Source organism: Thermobia domestica, chromosome 4 (genome assembly GCF_964235325.1).
Source record: "Thermobia domestica chromosome 4, izTheDome1.hap1.1, whole genome shotgun sequence".
NCBI lineage: Eukaryota > Metazoa > Arthropoda > Insecta > Zygentoma > Lepismatidae > Thermobia > Thermobia domestica.
In genome coordinates, this window is record NC_137457.1 from 204,318,474 (window position 1) to 204,334,315 (window position 15,842).

Consider the following 15,842-nt stretch of genomic DNA (forward strand, 5'->3'; position numbering starts at 1 on the left):
CTGGCCATTTTTTGTCCACGCGATTGCGTGCAGAAGGACTTTTCCTTCTACGTGTGGGTTTTAAAACACAACACAACAGACACTGCAATATTTACCGCATTCAAACTTATATTAATGCGCATTGAGATATTTTCGCACAAGAAAGGTGGCATTAACTCAACGTGTCGCTCAGATGATAAACTGTTTCCTTCAAAGGTCCTGTAGAACTTCTTCTATCATAACAGTATTAGGGAATGAAAGATTAATCTTGCTAAAGTTGTGTCTGACATGAAGTTACTCCGCAAGAAATATATGCGGCTTCTTTAAGCACTGTTTTATAATCATATGAGTTGAACCTTTGTTTAAGAAATACTCTTTTTCTGCGTATTGTGAATGTTCCTTGAGTTGTTAATTTCTTGTAATCCTCTGATACCGTCCTGTCCTCCTGGTATAAGACGTATCAGATATAACAAGGAAGTAGTTACAAAGATTCAATATGGCCACTTTTCCAATTTCTAACACAGCAGCTGTGTAGCATTCAATTCGGAAGTACCTCGAATTTCAGGAGTGAAATGGTCTAGGTATGAACCCAATCGAACGTGGTTGGTGTGTGAAAGTGGATATGCGAATTCCAGGACCCACACAGCTACCATCAGCTACAGCCAAATAAGCTTACTTATCTGTAGAGAAAAGTGACTGAAAGATATAATTGTGAATGAGCCACACGTTAGTGTACAAAGCCGATACGAAATATACAGGGTTTTGTGTATTCTGCCAAGAGAGCTCATGTAGAATTGAAAGAATTTAAGACACTCTGATATATAAATGATTAGGAACAACAGCAGTAGAAAATCAATCAACGGCTTAATTCTTGATACAATCAGTTATGATTTTTATTTTTTGTTAACGTCACCCCCTTATAGACCTTACAAAATGGACATGAAGTTGATCTTAATGTAACTTTAAATGAAGGTATAAAAACAAGGTATAAAACACTGAGGTTTATTATTCTGTTTACATTTTTTGGTATTCTTTAAAACGAGCAGCTTATATGCCGGCTTATGTCCTTACTCACTTTCCACATACTGGATCACAAGGACTGAATTTTCTCCCCTAATAATATTGTTCGAGTACTTGCTCTCTCGGTGCCCAAAGAAAGTAATAGATTCTGCTATTAGCTTTCGATTAGCTTGAAAGTAAAACTTGCGTCTATAAAAAATTTCGAGGCGTCTTTTGACCCTTGACTCACTTCAAGATTCTATATCTTTAGGCTATACAACCTTAGTCTTTCTGACTCGCACGGTTCATCTTGCACTACAGAATGCCATATCGCACACTCTTATTAAGCTTATTAGAGGATTTGAATTTCTCGATTTTCTAAACGTTTTCTCACCTTTGAGTAAAGTTCTGGTAAGTTTCCCCTCTGTAGCAGATTAGTGCACCAACTGTATTTGCTTTTTGACACTTTTCATATCTGAGACGAAATGATCAACAAGAAGTATTACTGTAATCTGATTTATTTAATTCAACACTACCTAATCTCGCTGACGTGAAAAGACCTTGCGTGTCCTGTCCATCGATTCAAAGGTATCATCTCAAAAGCCGAAAGGTACTCCACAAAATGTACCCGATAAACGCCAGTAGTAGAGGCTTACGAAGTGTACTCATCCAGGCCTGGTATGTATGCGAGAATAACCATTGCCGTTCACCAGAGCCATCCTAGATCACAAACTAAAGTCGTTTACAAAAATAGAGGTACCAAATCGTCCGTAGAATACTGTATAGATCGCTGCATATAGTTGAATATCATGGCAAACTGCCTAGAGTACACAGCCCAGCTAAGAGCCGTAAACATTGTCGAAAAGAAAGTCGAAACACACAGATATGTGCTTAGATCTACACTTCGCACTTTTTCAGAAAACATTGTATTACCTAGTTACAGAATCATTCAGATATATTACTTACGAGATGTCGAAATAGGTGCTCTCTTATCAAATCGTAGGCAAGCAGTTAGCATGCACTACAATCAACCACACATAGTAATATTTGATAAGAAGCGTAGTCAGATTAAGATTTTTCAATTGCAACTTACACGCTGTAATAGACTAAAATTACTTTACTTTGGAATATGGATATGGAATATGTTCAAGGCTGCCGACTTTGGCTTTCTGCAGAAAAATTCGTTTACTAATTGTAGATATCTAAATACATTTTGATAAAAAGATAATAACAGTAGATATCGAGATCCGCCATGATACTTGCATTAGAACGAGTGGAATCAGTTTGCATGCAGTACAACCGACTAGAGCGGGCGGATTGAATTGGGAAAAGTACCGCAGCTCACATTGAACTTAGGAATTGCATATTCGAAATCTTCGAGTTTAAACTCAGTGACGTGCTAAAAAGATTTGTTTAGCTGAGAAAGAATGAATATCGCGGTGAGCTCATAAGGTATAGTAAAGAGAAAGCCCTTTAAAAAGATGGACAAGTTGATGGGTCACTTGCGATAGGACATTCATCCCTGACCCTTGAAGCTTTTTGTAATATGCATCCAAAAGGAGAGAAATCTCCTTAAAGTGAGAACATTCGCAGACGTGTCGACTTTATTGTAATAGTATTCTACAATATCTGGAAAAGAGATATTAATAAGAGATTAAATTAATCTCTTAGTGATGCGGCGATTAAATTAATAATTTTGAGGATGGACGGGGATGTTCGTTATTTAATTAGTGGTTTAGTAAGTGCACCAGGCGTGTCAATATTTCGAGGGTTCTATTTCGAGTTGTCCGGTGAGGCTAAAAATACAGTGCTGTGACGTTTAGAAGTCGCCAGTGGATATCGTCATCTATTCCTTAATTCCTATTGGCTTACAGCTAGTAAGGAACTTAATATTGTATCCGTGGCCGTAGGATCTTTTGTTGTGTACCCAGGTCTCAAAAACGAAGCAGTAGTGCTTTTAGAGCTCCTTAACTCACATTTCACAATGGCGTACAATTTAAAAAACGGTAGATTTAATTCTCCCTTTAATAAGACTTTTTTTTATCACAGACGTATAGCTTTGGGAATGTACAGCGGTTAGTTTTAGGTGGGCCCTTGGGATTGAAAAATGTTGTGATATCAAATGTAAAACATGAGTATTAATTTATCAATGATAATTAAGCAATTGCTATACTTCCTGTTAATATGCAACTACATTGCTATTAAAGAATGTTTACTGCAGAAGAAATGTACTTAGGACTTAAAACGCTGTCACCTTTATCTTCACTCTTAGCCTCATAGAAACGGTTTAATCCAAAGAGTTGTGTTCTTACGAATATATTACTTAAAGAAATTCTTTTGTGTGTTAACACTCAAGGCTATCAAATATGCGTTTAAATTTCGTCCTTGCTGCTCACTAGGACTTACATACAGAGTTGTGTAGGACTCACTAGGTCTATCAATTATCAATCTATCATTAATAACATTTTCCCGATTGTATCATGTCAAACTCGCTATGAAACCCATTATATTCAAACCAGCAAAGCAGCCTTGCTTCGGGCCTGAGACCGGTTATCTGATTGGTGAGACAAATAAAGAAAAGCCTTTAAGTTCTTTTGAAATCTTCTCTTACACGGTTAGGTGGAAAATATTTACGGTATAGTCAGTCCTGTGTCCGCTACCAACTTAGTAACACTGGTCATCATCAGAAAGCAAGCAAACTGTGGGCTAATGAAATAATCTTTTCATATAAGCTCACTGTATGCTTTGATTAGGAACTGAGTGCCACACCTTTCATAGAGCAGAAAAAGTGATTTATTTCATATGTCTTTGATGAAAATTCTCCATATCCAAGTTTTTGAATGAAAGAGTAATCTTATATCACGATAGCATTGTCTTGATAAGAATATCGTATCACAATTGTGAATTTTGACATCCACATTCTTTCTAATGATATATACTCTTGTTCTTGGTGTATCAATGCTGTCTTACTCTTAATATTTAATTAAGTCTTTACTCGCGTCTCGGGTCTCGTTTTCCTATTCTCAAACAACCTTTGGATAGCTATTCATCTTATGAAAAATTCGCCATAACAATTGTGTAATGATGAGATACAGACCTCTTGTTTTTATATAAGCAGTGTAGTGCCTCGGTATTTTTTCAAAATTTGAATATCAAGTACTAATACTAAATATTCTACTCAACTACATTCGGTAAATAACGGCAAGAAAGTTGAACAAAGCACATGCGTTATGCCATTATATCAGCCATTATACTGGAAAGGTGTTCAAACCGTTACGCTGCTGAAGAAATTTCTGAACGGTCCAAAGTTGTATCGCCTTTAGGAGGTTTGAAGTTAAGTAATTTCTAAGCACGAATGGTTACATTATGTCAGGAAATGGTATTGAAGAACTTTGGTGTGACCTGTACACTATGACAACTTTAGTGAAAATGCTGAATGGCCATCCCTACTGAAGATCTTAGAGAACTCACTTCTAGACTTTGATCGGGTACGTCTACATGGGGGATTCACTCAAGGACAGACACCACGTTAGCAAGATTAAGCCCTCATACCCAAATACTGTTACAATAGAAGTTCTACAGGACTTTTGCGGGCATCAGTTTAGCATCAGAGCGACACTGAGCTAATGCCAGTTTCCTTGTGTGACAATATCTCAATGCGCAAGAATGTCAATTCGATTGCGGTGAATATTGCAGTCACTCTTGTCTGGTGTATTAAAACCCACACGTAGAAGGAAGAGTACTTCTACACGCAATTAAGTGGACTAAAAATGGTAACTGAAATGTGCGTTAAGTACTTATATAAATTATGTTAAACTCTATTTTTTACCTTATATTTTAGAATATAAATTACAATTAGACACGGAAAATGCTATAAGAGAAAAAAGAGCTATCGAGAAATAACTGGCGGCTTCAAATGATGCAATCAGTTTTCGAAAGAGCAAAGGTAGTTGTATATGGACAACAGTATTAGAAGAAACTAGAAACGGGAAATCTGTAGCTGTTGATGGGTGTGATTCAGATCTTTTAAGAATCTTGGATATGGATCTTGGATTCAGATATTATAAGATCGTTCAAAAGAAAAAGAATTGTGCAATTTAGTCAGTCTTCAACCAACCAAATCTCAATCCTCAAACAATGGCCAAGATAAGACATTTCTTATTCCCCTGTATGGAGATGGAAACATGACTTTCCTGTTATAAGCCCATCAGGTATAACAAAAAGTAGTTAGAAAGCTTCAATATGGCCACTTTTTCCCTACTAACTCGGCAGGTGTGCACCATTTAATTCGAAAGTAGCTTGAAGACCAAGAGCGAAATGGTTTAAGCATAAACCCAATCGAATGAGGTTGGTGTGTGTAAGAGGATATGCGAATTCCAGGACCCACACAGCTACCATTGGCTCCCGCCGGATAAGCTTACTTACCTATAGATAAAAAGTGATTGCAAGATAGGATTGTAAACGAGCCACATGTAAGTTTAAAAGAGCCATTAGGAAGTAGAACCTCAGTCTTTCTATCTCGCACGGTTCATTTAGCACTACAGAGAGCCATATGACACACTTTTATTAAGTTTATTGGAGGATTTTAATTTCTCGATCTTTTAAACTTTTTCTGGTAAGCTTTCTCTTTGTAGCAGATTAATGCACAAACTTTTTTAGCTTTTTGACACCTTCTATATCTGAGACGGAATGATCAACAAGCAGTATTTTTGTAATCTTATTTCTTAAATTCAACACTACCTTATCTCGCTGACGTGAATAGAGCTTGCGTGTCCTGTGCATCGACTCAAAGATATCTTCTCAACAGCAGAAAGCAACTCCACTAAATGTACCCAATTGATCATCAGCAGTTGAGGCTTACGAAGTGTACTTATTTCTAACACTGAAGCAGACTGTCCTTTGACCTAGTATTTATAGGAGCATATCCAAGGCCTTTGACCAGAGCCATCCTAGATCACCAAGTAAATTCCTTTACAAAATAGAGGCACCAAATCGTCTGTAGAATTTTGTATAGATGATCGCTGCATAGAGCGGAATATCATGGCAAAGTTCCTAGAATACATTCCTTGCACAGTCCAGTTAAGAGCCTTTAACTTTGGCAAGAACAAAGCCTTAACACACATGTATGTGCTTAGACTATATTCAGACTATTTTCAGAAAACATAGTATTATTAATTTACAGAAACATTCAGACATTTTACTAAGAGGACATGTCGAGGTACGTGTCGTTTTCTTAACAAAACTGATACAAGCTATTAGCATGCAATACGACCAAACAGACATATTAATATTTGTTAAGAAGCGTAGATAGATTAGGATTTTTCAATTGCAATTTACAAGTTGTAATAGACTATAATCTGTTGAAAAATTACTTTCATATGGCATACTAACATGGCAGCCGACTTCTGCTTTCTGCAGAAATAATAGCATTACTAATTGTAGATATCAGGATGCATTTAGATAAAAGGATAAAAACAGTAGATGTTGAGATCCGCCATGATACATTCTTTAGAACCAGTGGAATATATTTGCATGGAGTACAACCGACGAGAGCGAGTGGGTTGAAATGGAAAAAAATACGGCAGCTCATATTGTCCTTAGGATTCGCAAATTCGAAATATTCGAGTTCAAACCCAGTGACGTGCTAAAAAGATTTGTTAGCTGAGAAAGGATTTATATCACGGTGAGCTAATAGGGTAAAGTAAAGAGAAAGAGCATTAAAATGATGGACTAGTTGACGGGTCACTTGATATAGGACAGGCATCCACGAGCTTGTGAAGCTTATCATATTATGAATCCACAACCACAGAAAAAGCCTTAAAGTGAGAACATTAGCAGAGATGTCGTTTGATTTCATTGCAATAGCATTCTACAATGGTTGAAAAAAGATAATAATAAGTGATTAATTCGATCTCTAACGTATGCGGTGATTAAAAAAATAATTTTGAGGATGGAAGGGGATGTTTGATTTTTCATTAGTGGTTTAGAGTGAACAGACATGCCAATAATTCGAGGGTTCTATTTCGAGGTGTCCGGTATGGCTTATTCCAGCTTATGCTCCTTCTTACAATGCTGTGAGATTTAGAAGTCAGCAGTGGGCATCGGTATGTATTCCTTAATACGCACTGGCTAACAGCTAGTAAAGGAATTTTACAATGAATCCGAGGCCGTAGGATCTTGTGTTGTGTACTTAGGGCATTAAAACGAAGCAGTAGTGCTTCTAGAGCCACGTAACTCACATTATTCAATTTCACACTATTTAAAAAACCGTGCATTTACTTCTAACTTTAATAAGACTACTGTATCTAAGAGAAATATCTTTGGGAAGGTACTTTGGTTTATTTAAAAGGGGCCCTCGGGATAGGACATTGTTGTGATACCAAATGTTAAAAATAAATGTTAATTAATCAATCATAATCAAGCAATTGCTATACTTCCCGTTTATGTGCAACTACAATACAATTTGAGAGTGCTTCATGCAAAAGAAATCTACTTAGCACCGATAACGCACTCACCTTGTTCTTGATGGTTAGCCTAATAGAAACTGTTTAATCCAAAGGGTTGGGTTCTTACAGATATTTATTTAAAGAAAAGCTACTGTTTGCTAACACATGAGGCTATAAAATATGCATTTAATTAGCGTCCTTCTGCTCACTACGGCTTACATACAAAGTTGTGTAGGATTCACTAGGTTCCCGTCTATCATTAACAATATATTCCCGATTGTATTGTGTAAAACTTGCTATGGATCCTATTATATTCAACCTCCAAAGCAGCTTTACTTTGGGCATGAGACCGATGATCTGATCAATGAGACATATAAAGAATCGATTTTGAGTTCTTTTGAGTTCTTCTCTTACACGGTTAGGTGGAAAATATTTACGGTATACTGAGTCCTGTGTTCGCTACCAACTTGGTAACACTGGTCATCACAAAGCAACCAAACTGTGGGCTAATCAAATAATCTTTTCATATAACCCCACTGTACGCTTTAAAGAAAAAGTCATTTATTTCAGAAAGTTCTAGATGAAAATTCTCCATATCCAAGTTCTTTAGAGTTATCACGGTAGCATTGACGATAAGAATATCGTATCACATTTCGTGATTCTCACATCGTCTTTCCCTCTAATGCTATACACTCTTGATCTTGGTGTGTGAAGGCTTTTTTACTCGGCAGATTTAATCGTCTTCACTAGCTTCTCGTGTCTCGATTTCCTTTTCTCAAACAAGATTTCTATAGCTATTAATCTTGTGAAAGCTTCGCCACAACGATTGTGTAATGGTGAGTTACGCACCTATCCTATAGATATAAGCAGTGTAGTCCCTCTGTATTTCTTGAGTATTTTAATATCAAGTTCTTGTACCATATATTCTACTCTTCTGCATACAGTAAATGTGTGCAAGAAATGTAAACAAAGCACATGCGTTATGACTTTAGATCAGCCGTTATACTGGAAGGGTGTTATGATCAACCTGCAGTTGAAGAAATTTTTGAATGGTCCAAAATTTTACCGCCTTTAGGAAGTTTCCAGTTAAGTAATTTCTAGGCACGATTGGATACATTATGTCAGGAAATGGTATGGAAGAACTTTTGAGTATCCTATCCTTTAGTGAAAATGCTGTATTTTCATGCCTACTCATGATCATTCATAACTCACTTCTAGATTTTGCTCCGGGATCTATATATGTGGTTATGAAGACTTTTAAATCCCTCAGAGGAGATGACAAAATCTAGGATCTGCGATCTCATTCAACAATGTCTGGATGACAAAATCAATGTGCAACATTTATAAGAAAAAGAAACTTCATTTGTAGTTTATTAATTAATGATTCCGGTTTCTCACGTTGCTGGTCATCTTTTCTATGTAAAATTTACACATCAATAATCTCAACTGATGGAAGCTCAGGAGGCAACTACGGTATGAGAGAATTACAAGATATTACCAACTCAAGGAACATTCACAATTCACAGAAAAAGAGACCTTTTTGATCAATCCAAGTGATAATCGAAAAGTGCTTAACGAAAACCACAAAATTTTCTGCGGGATTAACTAACCGGGATACACAACGTTAGCAAGACTACCAAATACTGTTACGATTAAAGAAGTTCTACAGGACTTTTGAAGGAAACAGTTTATCATCTGCGCGAAACGTTGAGCTAATACCACCTTCCTTGTGTGAAAATATCTCAATGGGAGAATGTAAATTCGAATGCGGTGAATATTGCAGGCCCTCTCTAGTGTTGTGTTTCAAAACCCACACGAAGACGGTAGAGTCCTTCTACACGCAAGGGTGTGGACTAAAATGGCAACTCAAATCTGCTTTAACTACGTATATAAGTTATGTTAAGCACTATTTTCACCTTATATTTTATGGATATGAATTACAATTAAACACGAAAAGTGCCGAAAGACAAAAAAGAGCTTTCGGGTAAAATCTGCAACAATCCAATTTAAGTCTGCCATTGAAGTCACGACAATTGAATCACAGTTCCTGAGAAACATGCAAATCAATAGAAGAGGGCTTCAAATGACGCAAGCAGTTTTCGAAGGAGTAAAGGTAACTTAATATGGACAAAAATAATGGAAGAAACTACAAACAGGAAATCTGTAGCTGTTGATGGGTCTGATTCAGATCTCCTAAGAATCTTACTAGAAGACTTCATAAGCAGATGCTGAATCTTTTAATGCCACATACAAGCTGAACTGAAAGGAAATGATACGAAATCATTAAATTTAAAGAAACTCTTGCGCCATTAAAAGATTGTTTTCACTTTTCTCAGCATGGAACAGACTGTGACACGTCCTCAGCTATACTCAGCAGTGAATAGTTGGCAGCCTTCTTGATCCTTCAAAAAGAAAAATTGTGCAAGTTAGTTAGAGTTTTCAACCAACCAAAACCTAATCCTGTCAAAATGTTCAAGATTACACATTTCTTATTCGTCTGTATGGAGAAGGAAAAATGTCCTCCCTAGTATAAGCATTATAAGGTATAACAAGAGAGTATAACAAGGGTGCTTTAATATGGCAACTTATTCCCTCTACTAACACGGCAACTGTGCAGCATTGAATTCGGAAGTACCTCCAAGTGAGGAACGAAATGGTCTAGGCATAAACCCAATCGAATAAAGTTCATGTGTCAAAGAGGATATAAAAACTCCAGGAAAGACACAGCTATCATTAGCTCCAGCCGGCTAAGGTTACTAACCTGTACATAACAAGTGACTGCAAGGTAAGATTGTGAACGAGACACATTTTAGTATAAAAGAGCATATATAAATATTGAACGTTTTCTTCATTTTGCCAACGGACTACGTGTACTAATGGCAGACCGAGAAATAATCTGATAAAAACTGCAGTACAAAACCGATATGTCATTCACAACGGCTTAATTGTTGATCCCGCCTTATAGACCTAAAAAAATGGACATAAAGACGATCTAGAAACTTTTAATGAAGGTGTAAGCACAAGGGATAAAACATGAAGGTAGTTCATTGTTCTGTTTATATATTTTTGAATCCTTTAACACGAGCTATTTTGGTACCTGAAGAGAAAACGAAACCATAGGAGGACACACAGCGAGCAAAAACCGTAGGAGGACACGCAGCAAGCATTTAGATATCACATTCGCGTACTAAAGTATCATTCAATTGTACGTTATAACAATTGTTTACTGTTTGATTCTCTATATGTTAAGATGTTCAACAGCAGGTGAATGACACCGACGATTCTGCCATCTGCAAGGACACTTAAAATTGTCTAACTGCCGTTTATTTTTCGAGTCTCTTAAAAAGAAGTCAAGATAAACACTCTTAATAAAGAACGATGTTTGGATATTCCGTACATGCAAAGACTCCATGTACATTTTTATCCAAACCGGGTCGTAAGATGAAAGCTATCCATCGCAGTTGTTTTCACATACTACACGTCCATCGCAGTTGTTTTCAACTTATTGCCCTAGGTTTTATACTCAAAAAGGATATATAATGCTTACTGCTCAGCACCTATTTCCTTTGCGATTGCACGAACCTTCATTTCAGACAGAAGGCTACGACGTTTAACAATTTTCTGTAACAGTTATATTAGACTTATAGTCGTAAGCATGTAAAGGATTAAAATGCTGGTTATTTGCCGGAAAATCTAATAGGAGATCATTTGGTATTTAGGTACGTGATTACCTTGTAGAACAAGGCTCGTTTCCCTTGCCCTGTGAGAAAAATCTGGCCGATGAATTACTAAAGCTGGCGGTGTAAATCACTGATTCGCGATAGAAAGATGTTATACAGGTCTGGTAGAACAGGTGTATAACAGAGACAGGTTGAACGTAATCAATTGATAGAATTTGATTTTTTACTTAGGTTACATTGGGAGATTTTCAGTTAAGTCACCTGAAAGATATAAAACTTCCGAGGCTCACTTCCCACATCTTGTACCAGAAGCCCTGAAATTCTCCTCTTGGAAATCATGTTCGATAACTTGTTCGTCCCGCTGCCCAAGGAAAGTAAAAGAGACTGCGATAATTTTTCTATTAGCCAGAAAGTTAAACTGGGGTTTATAAAAATTATTGAGGCGTCTTTTGCAAGCTTGACTCATTTCATCTAGATTCTATATTTATAACTACCGTTTGGTTTTGGAGTATCCAAAAAAAAAAGCAAAGTTTAACACACTTAATAAAGAACGATGTTTCGATATGCGTTACATGCAAAGAGCTCATGTACACTTTCATCCAAGAGGAAACCTCTACAACACGTCGATCCCAGTTGGTTTCAACATATTTCCCTACATTTTATAGGCTATAAGGACAATCAATGCTTACTTCTCAGCACCTTGATCCCTTGCAAATGTACCTAACTGCTTTAAGAAAGAAGGTCACAAAGCGTACAATATTACGTAACAGTTATATTACACATATCGTCGTACACTTGTAAGGATCCACATGCAGGTCATTTTCCTGAATCTCTAACAGGAGTTCTTTAGGTAATTACGATCGTGATTATATTGTAGACCCAGGACCGCTTCTCTTGTCCTGTGAGACAAGTCCGACCGATGAGTTTATAAAGCTGATGAACTAATAAAGTGTTAAGCAGAAAAGTCCTGTAGAAATTCTGTTATCGTAACAGTATTTGGGAATGAAGGATTAAATTTACTAACGTTGTGTCTCACGTTGAGTTTATCCCCGAGAAAATTTCGTGACCTTAATTAAGCACTGTTCGATAATCATATCTTTTGGAACTTCGCTAAAGGAGGCCTCTTTTCCTGCGAATTTGAATGTTCTTTGAGTTGTTAATTTCTTATATAATCTGATAACGTATTTGCCTCCAGGGCTTAAATCTGTTGAGTATAGTGATGTGCAAATTTTTCATAGAAAAGATGACCAGCTGCGTGAGAAAACGGAAGCATTAATTTAATTGCCTTCAAATGAAGGTTGTGTCCCCTGTTCAATCTAGTCTTTTTGCATGAATTGCAATACGATTATTAGTTTCCCTATATACTGCAGCCAAAGTTAACGGTGCGGAAAATGTAACCGCCTTAGTTTTTGAGATTTCCTAATATGGTTTTTGTCATGTAGTTTCATTTTCTTGTAAATGTTGCATATTGATTTCGTCATCCAGACGCTGTTAATAAGATCGTAGATCCTAGATTATGTCATCTAATCCGACGGTTGTAAATATCTATATAACCACATGTAGAGGTCCCCGAGCATAATCTACAAGTGAGTTCTCAATGATCTTGAGTAGGCATGGTCATTCAGCATTTTCACTAATGTTGTTATAGTGTACAGGAAACCCAAAAATTCTTCAATGGCATTTCCTGACATAATTCGTGCCTATTCGTGCCTAGAAATTAATTAACTGGAAACCTCGTAAAGGGGGTACGGTACATCTTTGGACCGGTCAGAAATTTCTTTAGCTGCATTTATTTACTGTATGCAGAAATTATTTACTGCTCGATCAAATATTTGGCACTTAGTTACTAATCAAAGCATACAGTGCGCTTATATGGATTATCCCTCCGTTGGGTTTCTTTGTAATGACCAGTGTTACTAAGTTGTTAGGAAGCGCAGGACCGACTATACCGTAAATATTTTCCAAATAACCAAAGGAAGAACTTAAAAGAACCTAAAATGATTCTTTATTTGTCTCATCGATCAGATCACTGGTTTCAGACCCAAAGTAAGGCTGCTTCGGAGTTTAGAATATAATGGGTTCCATAGAAAGTTTTTTCATTATGAAATCGGGAAAATATTATTAATGATAGACCGGAACCTAGTGAATCCTATACATCTCTGTATGTAAGCCCTACTGAGCAGAGAACCCTATTTAAATGCATATTTGATAGTCTCGAGTGTTAACACACAGGAGACTTTCTTCTAATAATATATCCGTATGAACACAACTCTTTGGATTAAACAGTTTCCATCATGTTAACGATCAAGAAGATGTGAGAGCATTATGGGTGTTTAGTAGATTTTTTCAGCAGGAACCACTCTCAAATAGTATTGTAGTTGCTTATAAACGGGAAGTATAGCAATTGCTTTATTATCATTGATAAAATAATACTTATGTTCTTTAAATTTGGTATGACAAAATTTTAATCCCAAAGGCCCACCTAAAACAATCCGCGGTTAATTCCCAACGCTATATGACTGTGATACCCTTGTCTTATTAAAGGGAGAAGTATATCCACGGTTTTCTAAATGGTACGTCATGTATAATGTGAGTTAAGTAGCTATGAAAGCACTACTCCTTCGTTTTTAAGACCTAGGTACACAACACAAGATACTGCGGCCTCCGATTCATTGTTGAATTATTTTACTAGCTCTTACCCAATAGAAATTAATTAATACATGGATTCGTCCACTGCTGATTTCTAAATTTCACAGCATTTTTAGATTGACATAAGCCGCTATAAGCCCTTAGGCTTACCGTACACCTTACCTTACCGGATCTCGACATCTACTGATATTATCTTTTCATCCATATTCATCCTTATATCAACAATTAGTATTACCATTATTTCTGCAGAAAACCCCATTCGGCATCCTTGTAGATATATCTTATTTCTTCTGGCATATGGATGTTATAATTCAACAGATATTAGTCTATTACAGCGTGTGAGTGGCAATTGAAAAATCCTAATCTCACTGCACTTCTTATCAAATATTACTATGTCTGATTGGTTGTAGTGCATGCTAACTGCTTGCATTCGTTTTGATGACAACAACACGTATCTCGACATCTCCTATTAGTAAAATGTTATCTGAACGTTTCGGTATCTTAGAATTACTATGTTTTTTGAAAACAGTCTGAAGTACAGATCTAAGCACATATCTGTATATTTCGACTTTCTTCTTGCCAATGTTAAATGCTCTACTAAGGAATATACTGTAGGCAGGTTCCAATGGTATTCCGCTATAAGCAGCGAATACCTACGCCGAAATCTACAGTCGATTTCGTGCTTCTATTTTTGTAAAGGAATATACTTGGTGATCTAGGATCCCTCTGGTCAATGGCCATGGTTATGCTTGCATACATACCAGGCCAAATGAGAGTCTGGTTCAGTGTTAGAGATGAGTACACTTCGTAGGCCTCAAATGCTGGCGATTAATCATGTACATTTTGTGGAGTAACTTTCTGCTCTTGAGAAGAAAACTTTCAGTGGTGGGAGGACACGCAAGCTCCATTCACATCAGCGAGATGAAGTAGTGTTGAATTTAATAAAAAAGATTACAGAAATTCTTACTTAACATTGGGTATCAGATATGAAATGTGTCGAAAAGCTAATACGGTTGGGCCACTAGTCTGCTACAGAGCGGAAGCTTAGCAGAATTTACTTACCGGTGAGAAAACTTTGAGAAGATTGACAATTTTAAATCCTCCAATAAGCTTAATCCAGACATTGTCGTTATCCAGACATTGTTGAATAATATCGCAGATCCTAGATATTGTGATTTCCTCTTAGGGTTGTAAATGATTTCATAACCACATATCGAGGACCAGGAGCATACCCTAGAAGTGAGTTCTCAATGATCTTGAGTAGGAATGGCAATTCAGCGTTATCAGTATTGTTCTCATAGGGTACAGGATACCCAAAACTTCTTCTATACCATTTCCTGACAAATGTATCCAATCGTGTCTAAAAATGACTTAAGTGGAAACCTCCTAAATGCGGTACTACTTTGGACCGTTCATAAATTTCTTAAGCTGAAGGTACTATTTGAACACCCAGCCAGTATAAAGGCTCATCTAATGTCATAACGAGTGCGCTTTGTTCACTTTTGTTGCACTTATTTACTGTATGCAGAAGCGTAGAATATTTAGTATTAGTACTTGATATTGAAATATTGAAGATATACAGAGGGACTACACTGCTTATATCAAATGGAGATTTGTGTATCTTACCATTAGAGAATCGTTGTGGTGAAGCTTTCAGAAGATGAATAGCTATCCAAAGGTTGTTTGAGAAAAAAATCGAGACGCTAGACCCGAGTGAAGACTTGATTAAATCTTTCGAGTAAGACAGCATTGACACTGCAAGAATATGAGCGTATAGCATTAGAGGGAAAGGAATTTAAGAATGAATAAATGTGATACGATATTCTTATCAAGACAATGCTACCCTGTTATCAGATAAGTTTTTTTATTCAACAACTTTGATATGGAGAATTTTTATCAAGAGACTTCTGAAATAAATGACCTTTTTTGCTCTATGAAATGTGTGGAACTTAGTTAATAATCAAAGCAAGTGCTACACACACATATGTGAAAGGATTATTTGGTTAGCCCAAAGTTTGGTTGCTTTGTGATGATGACCAGTGTTACTAAGTTGGTAGCGAACACAGGACTGACTATACCGTAAATAAAT